At 45.9% G+C, this 14,380-nt stretch overlaps 1 protein-coding gene across 1 annotated transcript in view; it reads left to right on the top strand.

Annotated features, from left to right (window-relative positions):
* The window catches only part of CHMP4B (charged multivesicular body protein 4B), a 44,990-nt gene that overhangs the window by 25,122 nt on the left and 5,488 nt on the right, over nucleotides 1-14,380 (top strand). The window lies entirely within an intron of this gene.

Below are 14,380 nucleotides of genomic sequence, written 5' to 3' on the forward strand. Positions count from 1 at the left end.
AGAACTTGGTGGACCAGGGGTTCTGCTTTGGGAATATCTGTCTCTTTTTGCTCTAGCTCCCTCATATTTAACTCTTTGGGAGTAATGGGTTCTTTTAAAAATCTAGTGAGTGCCTCAGAAAACTGAGCATACAATATGCATGGGAAATTTTGCATGTTGTGTTAGGGATTCTGGAATCCAGGTTGAGAATCCCTGCTCCAGCTTCTCTCCCCTTGTTTTTTTTCTGTTCTGCTTCATTTCTTGAATGGGCCGGTCTGTTTTTAGTTGCTGGTGAGGGGGAACTTGTTGAGTCATGACTGTGGGGCAGGGCATGGTCTCTGCTGATTATTGATTTATTTACTGATTTTCCATGAATCTGGGCCATGGCCGAAGGCTGCTCTGGCTTATCTCTTTGGATCCTGGGTGTTAAAGAATCTTTACTGCATTCTACCCTTGTTTCTCTCCTTTGGAATCTCTTAGCAGATTTTGGAGAAGGAATCTGATTGGCTGCTTGGGTCATGTGCTCATGACTAGATCGATCTCTGCTTTGGAGGTGGGGGCTGTTCTGCAGCTCAGCTTGCATCACAAACCTACTCCATGCCTATGGCCAGGGAGGCAGGATTTGTTTGCAAAGGCTTGGAGTTTGAGGGGGTTGGTCTTTAGGAAAATAACCGCACCTGCACTTTTCTCACCGTCCCTGGTAGAGCTCACTGCTGGTGCTCATCCATTTGTCCCCCCGCTCCAGTAGGGCTTGTGGAGGACTGAAGACCTGGGTTCTGGTCCTAGGCCCACCCTTGCACCAGGCTTGGGTTCAGTAGGGGTTTACTAAGCACTTACTCTGTGCCTAAATATCCCTTGGCCTTAGTTTCCTCCTCTGTGCAAACAAGGTTGGATTTATTCCCCAAGGATGTGTTTGTCCAGCCATCGATCCCTCACTGAGCACCTACTGTGTACCAAGAATATTGAGGGGAAGAGAGACAGTCCCTCCTCCCAGGAGGTCACATTCTAGTTGACTAACAGGCAGTATGAGGGACTTCCTTGGTGGTTCAGTGGTTGAGAATCCATCCTCCAATGCTGAGGACTTGGGCTTGATCCCTGCTTGGAAAACTAAGATCCCACAGGCCGCAGGGCAAAGCCTGTGTGCTGCAACTAGCGAAGGCCCGCATGTCACAAGGAAGAGCCTGCATGCCACAATGAAGACCCAACGCAGCTCCCCCCCGCCTCCCCCCAAAAAAAATTACGGGCAGCATAAAAATGGAGATATTTTCATAGGGTTCGAGGACTCTGAGGTTCTGTGCCCCTGAGATTGTCTTTTTCCAGGAAGGCATCAGTTTCCTATGGCTCCCCTTGCCCTCCATCCCGTGCTGCCATTTGGGTAAGAAGGATGGTTTGTCTTTATAACCCTCTGATGTGCCTCTGATTCTAAAAGGAGAAAAAGCTGGTTTGGTGTCCTCTCTTGCTTGGGAGAAACCCTGTAAAGTGTTTTTCTGTTGGCATTCCGTCCCTCCTTATACAGCCCCCTCACTTCCCCACTAAAGCCGCCAGCCCTCGGTTGTTGTCATCTCAGTTGCCAGGGTGCCATCATGCTTGCTCCAGCAGAAGGGGCTCCTGTTGGCATGGGTTCAGCTGGAAGCAGAGGAAGAAAAACCAGCTGGAAAAGAAACATTTCATCCCAGCCTGGGAAAAGAAACCAAGGGCAGGCTCTGCTTCCCCTCTGTCCCAGCCAAGAACCTGGTCCACCTGAGTAAGCCCACCTGGACCTGGTGATACTGGGAGGAGCTCCATGGTGAGTGCCTTCACTGACTGGACCAGACCACAGTGGCAGTGCTGGGCATCATGAAGTTGTTCTTAGTAAGCATCTACTATTTTAAATATAACTGCCTTTCCACATCTGCGGGTGAGGAGGAAACTGGCCGTTTTATTTATTTCTTTTTGTTTATTTTGATTAGATAGTCATGTAAATGGTACATGGTTTTTAAAGTGCATCCTCTGCCCCAGCCATGCAGTGCCCCTCCATGAGGCAACCAATTAAAAAAAAAGCCCAGAAATAGTCTGGGCAAATTACAAGCATATACCTGTATTTATAATTTTCCTGACACATATGCACAAATGGTAGCAATTCAGGTTACCTTGGAATCCTGTGCTCTTTACAATTTTGTAAGAAATGACTTAAATTTGACCCACCCGGGAGTCCCTGAACTTTTTTCTCTTCATCATAAGGATTTAGAGAATGTTATTCAAATTTCAGGCGCTAATTTGAATTTAAGTTCATAGCTCCACAGAAAGACTTAACTGAGAATGATCCTTCCCTTCCTGCCTCATCTTCTCTTCCTTGAGTCACTAGATTCCCTGAGAAATGGTATCTGAGTCATGTGGTTGCCCCTTCCAGGAGCCTGAAAGTCATTCCTGACTCCTTCCCAAGTCCTTCCCCTGTACATTCAAACAAGTGATATAGGCCCATGGAGTCTTCCCTCCTGGCATCTCTCAAGTTCATCCTCTCCCTAGTCAGTCCCTCAGCTGTGGCCTTAGTTCAGGCCTGAAATCCAAACCCTCCACATTATTATAGTGGGTTGCTAGTCCTTTTTCCCCCAGCAGTCAGGGCTGGTCTCTCTGAAATGCAAATCTGGTCACGTTCCTGGTCTGCTTTGAATCTTTCAATGGCTTTCCTCTAACTCTGGGATAAAATCCAGCAATTCCTTAATAAGACATAAAGCCTGTTCTTGAGTTTCTCTGTTGGGTGTTTCTCTTCCTCCCTTGTTCTCTCCGGCCCTCCCTTCCTCTTGCCTGACTGGGATATGTCCCTCTTGGCTATCTCTTATCATTCTTTAAAATGCAATAACTCCAAAGGTTGGGTTCTCCTCCCTGGGGCTCCCACAGTGCTTATTTCTTATCATATCACATTGTCCATCTGTCTGTTGGTTTGTGAGCGCCCTCAGCCTTGGGGCTGTATCATTTTTGTCCCTGCTTTCAGAGCAGAGTGTCAATTTACAAAGTGTTAAATTCCTGGCATAGTAGAAGGAGCGTAGATTTGGGTTGTACAAGGTATTTGTCATTCTGAGCTGTCAAAATTATTGGCATGAATTTGCTCATATTCCCTTCTTTTCCTTTTAATATCTGTGGAATCTATAGTGATGTTACGCCTGTCACTCCTGATGTTGGTAACTTTTTTTTCCCTAGTCAGTCTGGCTAGAAGTTTAGTTTTATTCATCTCAAAGAGCCAAGTTTTTTTTTCATTGACATCTAGTGTTTCTGTTTCATTTATTTAATTTTTAATTGAGATGTAATTGGCATATAACATTGCATTAGTTTTAGGTGTACCAATACTGACTGGTGTGTATATAATCACCATAATAAGTGGTGACCCAATAAATAATCACTATACCAAGTCTTCCCAGGGCGGTGCTAGTGGTAACGAACCTGCCTGCCAATGTAGGAGACCTAAGAGAGGCGGGTTTGATCCCTGAGTTGGGAAGATCCCCTGGAGGAGGTCATGATAACCCACTCCAGCATTCTTGCCTGGAGAATCCTGTGGACAGAGGAGTCTGGTGAGCTACAGTCCATAGGGTCGCAAAGAGTCGACATGACTGAGCGACTTAGCACAGTATGCAGCAAATACTAGTCTAGATAACATCTATTTTCTATTTTAGTGATTTTCACTTTGATTCTCATTCTCTTTTTTCTACTTTCTTGGGATTTTTGCTTATTCTTCGGTTTCTGATTTCTTAAGGTTGAAGCTGAGGTCACTGATTTGAGGTCTTTCTTCTTTTCTAACATAGGCATTTAGTGCAATAAAATTTCCCCTAAGTACTGCTTTCATGGCATCCTGTGAATCTTGATATGTTGTGTTTTCATTTTCGTTCAGTTCAAAATACTTTGTAATTTCTTGTTTTATTTCTTTTTTGACCCATGGGTTATTTAGCAATAGTTATTTAGTTTCCAGGCCCAAAGAAAGGCAGTGCCAAAAGACTGTTCAAACCACCATACAATTGCATTCATTTCATATGCTAGCAAGGGCATGCTCAAAATTCTTCAAGCTAGGCTTCAACAGTATGTGAACTGAGAACTTCCAGATGTACAAGGTAGATTTAGAAAAGGCAGAGGAACCAGAGATCAGATTGCCAATATCATTTGATCATAGAAAAAGCAAGAGAATTCCAGAAAAGCATCTATTTCTGCTTCATTGACTACGCTAAAGCCTTAGACTGTCAGGATCACAACAAACTGTGGAAAATTCTTCAAGAGATGGGAATACCAGACCACCTTACCTGCCTCCTGAGAAACACATATGCAGGTCAAGAAGCAACAGTTAAAACTGAACATAGAACAACAAACTGGTTCAAGATTGGAAAAGGAAGTACATCAAGGCTGTATATTGTCACCCTGCTTATTTAACTTATATGCAGAGTACATCATGTGACAAGCTGGATGAATCCCAAGCTGGAGTCCAGATTGCTGGGCGATGGGAAGGGAAACAGGAGAGAGGTTCAAGATGGAGAGGACGTATGTACACCTATGGCTGATTCATGTTGACGTTTGACAGAAAACAACAAAATTCTGTAAAGCATTTATCCTTCAATTACAAAATAAATAGATTTAATTTAAAAAAAGATTGCTGGGAGAAATATCTATAACCTCAGATATGCAGATGACACCACCCTTATGGCAGAAAGTGAAGAGGAACTAGAGCCTCTTGATGAAAGTGAAAGAGGAGAATGAAAAGACTGGCTTAAAACTCAGCATTTGAAAAACTAAGATCATGGCAACCAGTCCCATCACTTCATGGCAAATAGATGGGAAAACATGGAAATAGTGACAGACTTTATTTTCTTGGGCTCCAGAATCACTGCAAATGATGACTAGAGCCATGAAATTAGACAGCTAACTCCTCGGAAGAAAAGCTATGACACACCTAGACAGCATATGAAAAAGCATAGGCATTACTTTGCCGACAAAGGTCCATCTAGGCAAAGCTCTGGTTTTTCCAGTAGTCATGTATGGATGTGAGAGTTGGACTATAAAGAAAGCTGAGCACCAAAGAATTTATGCTTTTGAACTGTGGTGTTGGAGAAGACTCTTGAGAGTCCCTGGGACTGCAAGGAGATCCAACCAGTCCATCCTAAAGGAAATTAATCCTGAATATTCATTGGAAGGACTGATCCTAAAGCTGAAACTCCAGTACTTTGGCCACCTGATTCGAAGAACTGACTCATTTGCAAAGACCCTGATGCTGGGAAGGATTGAAGGCAGCAGGAGAAGGGAATGACAGAGGATGAGATGGTTGGATGGCATCACCGACTTGATGGACATGAGATTGAGCAAGCTCCATGAGTTGGTGATGGACAGGGAAGCCTGGCCTGCTGCAGTCCATGGGATCGTATAGAGTCAGACATGACTGAGTGACTGAACTGACTGACATTTTCAAGATCGCATAGGGTCAATCAGAATAAAACCTGGATTTGTTTCTACCAGTTACCAGAAATCTTAGGACTATATAGGCTCATATATTGTTAGAGCTGAAGGAAGACCTTAAGAGGGAACTGATCATTCTTCTCATATCCTTGATGAGGAGTCTGAGGCCCTAAAAAAGGAAGGTCCCTGCTAAGTGACGTGACTTGGTCTTGGCAGAGTTAGATCGCAGGGCCCGGGTTGCAGTTCTGCCTAGTTAGGGGTCTCCCTAGGAGAAATCGAAGGGGCGTCGTCCATGGGTACGGCACCTGGCTTGGGTTCTTCCTTTCCTGTTACCTCTAACCATGTAAGCTTGAGCAATTTTGAACCTTTGCACCTTCCGTTGCCTGTCTTCAAATTTTTCGTGGTCAGTCACTCAGTTGTGTCCGACTTTTTGTGATCCCATGAACTGAAGCCCTCCAGCCTTCTCTGTCCATGGGATTCTCCAGGCAAGAATACTGGAGTGGGTTGCCCTCCTCCAGGGGGTCTTCCTGACTCAGGGATTAAATCCACGTCTCCTGTATCTCCTACATTGGCAAGTGGATTCTTTACCACTAGTGCCACCTGGCTGAAGGCAACGGGTTGTCCAGAACTAAGATGTTATGGGGTGGTCAGGTGTAAGGTGGTGGGCCGTGGTGGGTTCCCAGGGCAGTATGTGCCCCTTCTAGAAGGACGGCTGCTACTTGGCTCCACTCGATTATTGCCAGATAGCAGTGTGGGCTCAGTGTTGCCAGATAATCTGAATTTTCAAAAGGAAGCCAGAAATCAGGATTTTTGTGTGAAGTGTGCATTCAAATCAGATTTACGCATTAAGACATGGTGCAACTAAGACAAATCTGTGGGCTGTATGTGTATGCAGTTTTAGCCTCTGATAGTTGTTTAAAGGAAGTTCTATGACCTGGTGCCATACAGGAAAGAGGCTTGCCTTAAATCCCAGAACATAGGTTATCTGACTGTGGCCCTCAGTAACCAAGGGCAGATCACTTTCCTTCCTGGGATCCTAGTGCCCCAGCCTGGCCTTGAGTTCCCTTATCACAAAGAGGTAATTGCTGGATGCCTGCTGTTTGTGGGAAGTGAAACATCTCTTCTTCCTTCCCGAGTTGAACCCAGCTTTAGCAGAGCCAGGGGAAGCCATCATCTGCCCTTTAGGAAACAAGAGGACAGAGCCACACAGGCTTTTGCACTATTCCCCTGGGTGAGCCCGAGTCCCCTTGGCCATTTCCTTTTCCTCCTATGGCCCTGGCCACTCAGACTGGCCCACTCTGGAATGATCTGCTGTTTACTCTCGTTCTCGTCACTTCCTTACATGGTCACAGGGAGGTCCTAGGCTCATTGTCCCTTAAACAAGCTCCAGACCCTTTGGGTGTTGTGTGTGTGTGTGTATGTTTTTTCAGCCGTGCCACGTGGCATGCGGGATCTTAGTTCCCCAACCAGGGATTGACCTCAACCAGGGTTTACAGTGGAAGCACAGAGTCTTAATGACTGCCAGACAAGTCTGGACCCTTTGATTTTAAAGTTTTAGGCATTCCAATGGGGTTTGGTTAACATGGACGAAAAAAGTGGGCAAGTGACAGGAATTTGAGAAGCCTTACCAAGTTCTTGTAGCTGTGGCCTCTGGGTCTTCTAGAAAAAGAGGGAAGGTCATTTTAGGTCTTGGAAAAGATCTGGAGGCCATTACAGAGTGAGAAGACAGAGGGCTTAGCCCACTGGCCTCAGAAGAAACGACTGGGCATTTTGGAGTGCCCCCTGCTCGCCTTATCTCAGTGCTGTTAGGACCTCAGAGATGCAGATTCCACCCTTGAGAACCTTGTGGTCTAGCGAAGAGATAGGGCAGGCACAAGGAAAGAAGACATTTATTCTTTAAAACAGAAAAAAGCCCTCACTACAAACTCCCTAACTATGTAGAACTGTCATTGTAAATGCAGAAGGACCGATTAAATGGTTGGGTTTTATCACGTGTACATCTAGCCAATTTAAAATCCACTAGAACTTTTTTTTAGTCAGAGGCTTTTACTGCCTGCTTGCATGGATTACCAATTAGTCGAGAGTTTCTGGGCAGACTGAGCTGCCCCTTGGTGCCAGACTGCTGGCTTGGAGCCTCAGTTGGGTGGGTGGTGGGGCACAGAGGTGCTCAGATCCCCAGACCCAGGCAGGAGCAGGCCAGCTGGAGCAGGGTAGACTTTCCTCCGTGGAGTAAAAACATGCCCTCTGCAGATAGCTGCTTGGCACTGATCCCATGCTTGCCACTGCTTAACTACAACTCCAGCAGGCGATAAACTCTTTGAGCCTCAATTTCCTGACCTGAGATGGGACACTACTGTACCTACCACATAGCATAGTGTTTTTGGGGGGAGGCCAGTGAACACGTAAAGCACAGGCCATGGTGCCTGGCAGCCAAGAAACCTCTCCTAAGTGTTAGCTGCTGTTATGTATCTCTCCCCACTGGGCCACAGTTGTATACTCTTTCTCGAAGAGACATGCTGGGCTGGGGGAAGGACACGAAGATACAGAACTCCTCAGAGAGAATTTAGGACACAGGCAAGGAAAGAGGGGGCCGGTGAGGAAAAAATGGGCAAGATGGAGAGGATGCTCACGTTTGTCAAGCATTCCCCTTTCTTTTTTATTTTTATTTATTATTTTTTTAATTTCCTTTTCTTTTTTTAAAAAAAAATGTTTATTTATTTGCACCAGCTCTTAGTTGCAGCACAGGGGATCTTCGATCTTTGTTACACCACACAAACTCTTAGTTGTCACATGTAGGATCTAGTTCCCCGACCAGGGATTGAATCCAGACCCCTGTGTGGGGAGCAAGAAGTCTTAGCCACTGGACCATCAAGGAAGTCCCTCGAGTAGTTTCAAAGGGATTTATCTTTCTTACCTGTCCTTGGGGTAGCCATATTGCTCCTGTTTATTGTTTGATAAAGAGATGAAATAACTTACCCACGGCCAGGATTCTGACACCAAGCCCCGTGCTCTTTCCTCTGTGCCTCGGTGCTGGGACGAGTCAACCAAGGTTTTTGATGCTTTTGTTGGCTACATCATCAAGGTGACTTGAAACTGTTTTTTTTCCAAGCTGTTTTTGGGGCGGAGGGCAGGGAGTCATAATGGTATTGGTTCTTTTTCTACTAAAATAGGCTCTGAGAAGTCCTGCAGTTAGTAATACCGGCGGCCAACATGGACTGAACATGTACACATGTCTGGCCCAGTGCTAGGAGCTTCACATACGTGTCTCCTTTTCATCCTCACAGTAATTGTGAGGTCAGTTTATTATTATCTGAGGATGAATGAGGTTAAGTGATTTGCTTAGGGTTTACTTGATAGTGGAGCTGAAACTCACAGCTAGACAACTGGGACTCCCTTAGTGACCATTGTAATTTGATGTGACCTTGCATTTCCTGGGCTTATATGAACTTGTCTTTTCTTGCCTTCACCTTCCTTTTACAGAACATACATCCTGTGTGTTGTTTAAATGATTTTGGAGCAGTTTGTCATTCTGTTAGATTGTTAATTGAGTGGGGGCTTATTTCTTTCTGCTTTGTCCGTATTAACAGATAAGGGGCTTTTTTTTCTTTCTCTCTAGCATTTTCGCTCACAGGGAGTGCTGTACTCCCTGTGTGTTTGCTGATGAAGTCAGCAGGGTTTCAGACTCCGCTTTCCTGGTCATACACAAGTACTTATTTTACCATCGCTAAATGGAGTGCATTAGCTCCAGGCCACGGAGAGCAAATTAGGGGAACTGGGAGATAGATCACAGAGAAGGAGGCTGCTCTGAAAACATGCCGTCTGCACCTCCAGCCTGAACGCTCCAGCTGTGGGGGGTAAACACAGCACGTCAGGGACCGCGTTCCAAGGCTGTGGCGGGATGAGGCCCTCTCTTCTGCAGGTGAGCCTGGGGCGCTGAGTAACGGTGAGCACAAGACTGACTGTCTGGGCTTAAAGGTGCATTTTGGTTTGGAAGCCCTTTCTGTAGGTTCCTGCCGCCTTTATACAGAGTGGAGAACTGAGAGCCCAGCCCACCCCTGCCTTCTGAAGCTTCGGGCACCTGTTCTAGGAAATGTCCTCTGGAACAAGGCGGACCAGCACCTCTTTTCCATTCGTTGTTTTTTTTCTTCCATCTGGGGACTTAGGAAAGCATATTGGGTAGCTTCCTGGTTCTTTTCTGCATTAGCGTGCGCTTTTAATGGAGTTTGCAAAAGGCAGAGTTTGAGGTTGGCTAAAAGAGCATTAGGAGACTGTTTTCCTAATGGCAAGTGAACTGCTGATCTCTTATGATGACTTACTTTGGAGATAACAGTTGAGGTGGTGGAAAGGGCCCTTGGCTGCAGACCTGGGGTCTAGTCCTGATTCTTCCTCTAACTCACTGTGGGCTCCTGGCAGGCTGTGTCACCTTTTCTCAGCATCGTTTTTTTTCTCAGTTTCTAATGAAATAGGTTGGACTTTAGGGTCTCTGAGAGTCCTTCAGGCCCCCTCAGCCTTTGATGCCAAGATTGTAACTTTTATTTGGTCAGGATTTGGTGGGACATCCAGTGCCATGTGGTGCAAGGATGCATACAAATAACCATCCCTCCAGGAGGATGGTTTCTTTGACATTGGTGAACTTGTAGTTTTGACTTGGGTCTTTTCTTGCGTACAAACACAGGGCAGATGACAGGCAACCCCAGCAAAGCAACTAGTGGCTTGAGGACCAGGTGTGCTTCTCTTGGCTGAGGGTACCTTGAACATATGAGCTTTACTTGTGGGCAGAAAGAGCAGGGAGTGGGCATCTGACTAATTGCTGGAGGTGGGCAAAGCAGGGCTTCTGCAGCTTCACCAACTCCCTGCCCACCAGTAGCCCTGCCATGACCGAGTTGCTGAGGGTTCTTCAGAATTCTCACTTAGCATTACGTGTGTGGCTAAGTGTTTTGTGTTTGTGTTTTCTATGTAGTTCATGATGAGAGTGGGAAAGGACCAGCCCTCTCCTCCTCTCCCAGCACTTGGACCTTCTGCTGCATGAATTCAGTTGTAGAATCTTGAGTCTTTGAAAGGACTCCATTCATTCAGTGAGAGGATATCACTGCACCCTCCTTCTCCCCAGCACCTGAATCTCAGTGTACTAATCTCAGTCATTAGTATACAGTTATGACATCTTAGCATCTGTTGAGATACCCTGGGCTAAAGGCCCCTATTCTGAATGCCTGCAGATCAGGGCAGGCAAACTTTCCCTCCTCGGCAACTCTTCAAAGAGAAGTCATGTCTGCCTTTGCCGAGGAGAAAGGAGCATCCCACCTGGTAGTTGTATTGAACTGATTGATGTGTTCTTTGAAAATGGTTTCTGTCCAGTCACTAACAGATATCTTGCAGAAGGAGTTTCTTGTCCTGGGTGAATGTCTTTTCCACTGATCTCTGCTTCTTTGGGTATCTCTTCTGTATTTTTTCTTCAAATAGCTGTCTTTAGAGTGTCTAATGAAGCAACTGTCTGGAGACCAATGTTTATTTCAACATGGTTGGAGTTGTTTTTGCTTCAGCTTTCAGAGCCAATAAAGCTGGTTATTAGATTCTGTAATTGCTGCTGTAATTACTCTCTTGGAACCAGCAAAGGCATAATTAAATATGGAGATTCCACGGACTATTTTTTTCCAGCTAAAAGCAGCTTTTTAAACTTCTGTTGGCCTGGGTTAGATTTCAGTCGTTAAAGCATCGTGTTTATGAATGACACGGGGTGGGGGTTCTTTGGCAGAAAAGGGGTTTATTTGGACACCTCTTCTTTGAATATTTGGTTTGGATGTTAACCTTGTTAACTCCCCATACTTGTTTTTATCTTTTTTCCCATTTTACCCCAGTTTTATTGAGATATAATTGACATATAACATTATGTTATTTTTTAGGTGCACAACCTAATGATTTAATATATGTGTATATTGTGAAATAATTATCAAAATACACTTAGTTGACATGCATCACCTCACATGATTACATTTTTTAAAACCTCGTAATGAGAACTCAGTACTTGTTTTTTTTAACTCAGGAATTTGGAGAAGTAAGGCAAGGCATATGTAAAACATTGAGTCTGACCCTTTAGGCTTTGGCTATATAGAAGCACATTTTTGTGGTCAGCAATAAGCTTGGAATGGAGAATGTTTACTTGAAGTGGAATGGTGTGCAGGAAGAGTGGCGTGTTACTCCTTTGTTTTGCCCTGACTTATACTTCACCACTGTGCCACACGTTTAGACATGGGGCAGATGGTGAAGGAGGGCTGGGTCAAGTGCTGTGAATATTTATGTTTACACATATTCTTGCAGCCCAAAGGCTGGCCCCATGTCTCATTTCAAGGTTACTCTACTGGTGAACCGTGTATGGAGGGGAAAATTAATCACATACCCTTTCTTTTTAGGGTTCTCAACTAGTTGAGAAATAGAACAGGAGTTAGATTGGGGTAAACAAATGGACTGTCTCTGCCAGGAACCATTATGGAGATTTCTGTGCAAAGAGGCGAAGAGACCATTCGAACCCTGTAGGTTGGAGGCGGAGCCCTAGAGGCTTCTAGCTCAGAACCTTTTCCTCCTTTCAGGGCACACCTCTTGGCAAGGACAGAGGGGAAGGGCAAGCACTTGCCAAAGTTCCTGTTTCATGGGTCAGGACAAATGCAGGGAAAGAATCTTGCCAGATGACTGTTTTAGCCACTGTTTCAATGAGACGTTATCTTTTCTCTGTTGAATCAGAGGTACACAGGAGATAAAATATGGGTGTACCCCACATGAGGAACCCTGCGGAGAATATATGAAAAACTTAAAATAGATGAAATTGGAGATTCAGTTTAATATAATTAAGCATACTGTGTACCAGGCATTGTGCTGGATGATGGCTTGTAAAGATGCATAATACAAACATTATTTCATTCATGGGGGTCTCTGGCTTACCCCCTGATATGTTTGGGTATTTGCTTCCAGATAATTTATTGCCTGGGGGATTTTAGCAGTGGGGTGCAGATCAGAGAAATGGAAGACTGGCTTACAAGGAGTCCCTGCCAATTGAAAATGTATTAGAGAAAAAGTTAAAGCAGTTCTAAATATGCTGTGATGTTAACAGGGAAAGAATAAATTTGGTTTTAAAAGTCAGAACACAGCTGACTGTAAAATCACGGCTCCTACTGTACTCAGGACACGAGAAGCAGGGCAGATGTCACCTCGCTGTTTGTTCTTAAGAACTGTCCCCGTGTCACTTACCATCGTCCGGAGCCTGTGTGGGAAGCAGGGGCCCCGGGGTTCACACAGGCCAGTGGTTGAGCCCCCTGCCCCTCTCATACCAGCCAGCTGACTCGGTTGAGCCGCTCCACCTTTCTGATCGTCTGATCTGTGCCCCAGGACTTGGAGGGAGGATTAAATGAGGAGGCAGAGGTACTACGCAGCAGGCGCTCAGAACACCTGTTGAATCTCAGCTGATGAACAAGTTCTAGGCTGGGCTATGCCTGGGTGGTGAGGGCAGCTGAGGAGGGCCTGGGAAGGGGGCACATGTGGGGCGTTGGCCTGAGAAGGTTTGAGACTCACTTGTTGATTGGGGTGTGTCTGAGTCAGTTTCAGCACCAGGGAGTCAGGAGGAAGCAAGGCCAGGCCCTGACCACTTATATAACAGGGCTCTTCCAGGCTATCGTCCCTGTGCCTCGATGGTCAGTGGCAAAGGGATCCGGACTTGGGGCTGGGGCTTCCAGAACCTGTTTCAAGGCGAGAATCCAAATCCATTGCCAGCCTCGTTAAACCACTCAGAGGCTTTGTCCTGTGGGCAGAGGGAGGGTTGAGGGTTCTTAAGCAAAGGAATGACATGATTGGGTTTGTGTTCCCTCTTCTGTGATCCTGCAGTTCCCTTGACAATCCCTGCTAGCCTGGACTGCGCCTCCGTGGCGAGGTCCTGCGTGGTTTGTTCAGTGGGGGGCATAGCAGTCAGACTGTGGAGTTCCATACCTGGCTTAATCTACTCTCTGCCGACTACCACTGGTAACCTGAATTACCTCTCTGAACCTGTTTCCTCTGCTGATAAAGAGTGGTCATTTCTACTTTAAAGGGTTGCTGTTGTGAGGTAATTACTTGGCAGGCATGGCTTAGTACTAGCAGAAGGTGCAAGTGTTCAGTAAAGGGGACGCCTTGGGGACGCCTAGATGTGACTGCAGGTTGAATTTCTTGACGTCAAAGGCCGGTCTGACCATTTACACCAGGATCAGAGAACTAACAAGTGGAATGGCTTTTCAGCTTTTAATGAGGCATGTTTCATGTTCGGATTTTTTGCAGAGTTTCTTTAGCCTGCTTTATCATTTGACTGGAGGAATTTTCCTAGCGGTTTTGCCTGCTGCTTTTGGAGGAATTGTGGACTTAAGGATTGCTTACATGTAAGCCAAGGCCCTTTTCCCTTGGCAGATGGTTTTCAGGGAGCAGTCCTAGGCTCACAGGGCACTTGAGTGGAAGGAGTACGGGACCAATTCAGATGACATGTGGAGAAACCACAGCCCTGTTGGGGAGGTGATTGGCCGTGGCCAACAGCCTGCAGGGGATGGCTCTGGTGCAGAGCTCGGGGACACAGTGGGCACAAGTGCACGGGTGTGTGTGTGTCTGCATATATGTGTGAGGCTAGTGCTGTCCAGGCCAGGGCAGGTGCCCGGCAGCTTCCCTGGCCCCACCATTCCTTCTGCTTGAGTCTGCGCAGAGCCTTCCTGAGCTTTATGCTCAGCTAAGATACTTTTCAGTGTGAAGAGGGAAGCTAAAATAGTAAGGAGAGGAAAACCTGGGCTTTGAGTAGGAAGGTGTGGTTTGGCCTTTGCTCTGCTACCAGTTCACCTTGATCAAAGTGCTCACCCTGACTGGATCTTAAAACAAGGTGATCGCTACAGCCTTAACACACTGGGAGGCCAAGAGAGGTGATGGCATTGATTTGACCCAGTGGTCAGACTCTAGATGAGGCCCTGACAGGGAATTCTGTCTTTATTTCAGT

The sequence above is a fragment of the Dama dama genome, chromosome 23 (genome assembly GCF_033118175.1).
Source record: "Dama dama isolate Ldn47 chromosome 23, ASM3311817v1, whole genome shotgun sequence".
NCBI lineage: Eukaryota > Metazoa > Chordata > Mammalia > Artiodactyla > Cervidae > Dama > Dama dama.